Source organism: Ctenopharyngodon idella, chromosome 7, assembly GCF_019924925.1.
Source record: "Ctenopharyngodon idella isolate HZGC_01 chromosome 7, HZGC01, whole genome shotgun sequence".
NCBI classification, from domain to species: domain Eukaryota; kingdom Metazoa; phylum Chordata; class Actinopteri; order Cypriniformes; family Xenocyprididae; genus Ctenopharyngodon; species Ctenopharyngodon idella.
Window position 1 is genome coordinate 11,846,819 of NC_067226.1, and position 745 is coordinate 11,847,563.

A 745-nucleotide genomic window follows, 5' to 3' on the forward strand; every position below is an offset into this window, starting at 1 on the left:
GCATCAATTTCATAGTCTGTAAAAGATCCATTTAAAAGCACGTGTATTACGTGTTTAGTCTAGGCATGCGCGTTTTTGGCGCAGGTTTGGCGCGAGTGCTCGGTAAAGGATTGCGTATGTGCGCAGGCGCGTAATCTGTAAACGACATCACTCGCATGTCCCACCTGAAAACTACACCTATGGATTAAACATATTGCTAATGCCAGTTTAGACAAGATGAATCTAAGCTGAATACTAGCTGGTTAGTTAAAATGACTTGAAATTAAATCAATATTCAGGGATTGACTTGATAGGAGGCGTAGAATCTGCTTACCCTAGTATACAAACAATATATTAAGTATCATTTCATTTCCTCATTGGGAGCTGAGGACCCTAATATTAAATTTCTACTATCGCGCCTGTATGCTCGCACGTTTATATAATCTCCTAATATATAGTATATATACCTCAAGTATTGGCCAATCACACATCGGCGCCGTGGCTTAGTTGGTTAAAGCGCCTGTCTAGTAAACAGGAGATCCTGGGTTCGAATCCCAGCGGTGCCTTTTGTACTATGATGACACAACTCTACTTTCAGATGCACAAAACACTGTATAAAAGTACGACAAATGCTATCAAACAATACATTTAAAAGGGACTAATGCGACTGGAAATATATTGCAAGACTTTCTAGTCGTATGTACGTTGAAGAAACAGAGCAAACTGTTTTGTATTTTGAAACCAATCTGTGCAGAAATATTTAAAA

General features: G+C 38.8%; 1 non-coding gene across 1 annotated transcript; it reads left to right on the forward strand.

Moving 5' to 3' along the window:
• The first annotated feature begins 471 nt into the window (after positions 1-471).
• trnat-agu (transfer RNA threonine (anticodon AGU)) lies at positions 472-545 on the forward strand. Its single transcript has one exon. It is a non-coding gene; the product is annotated as a tRNA-Thr (tRNA).
• Positions 546-745: the final 200 nt, after the last annotated feature.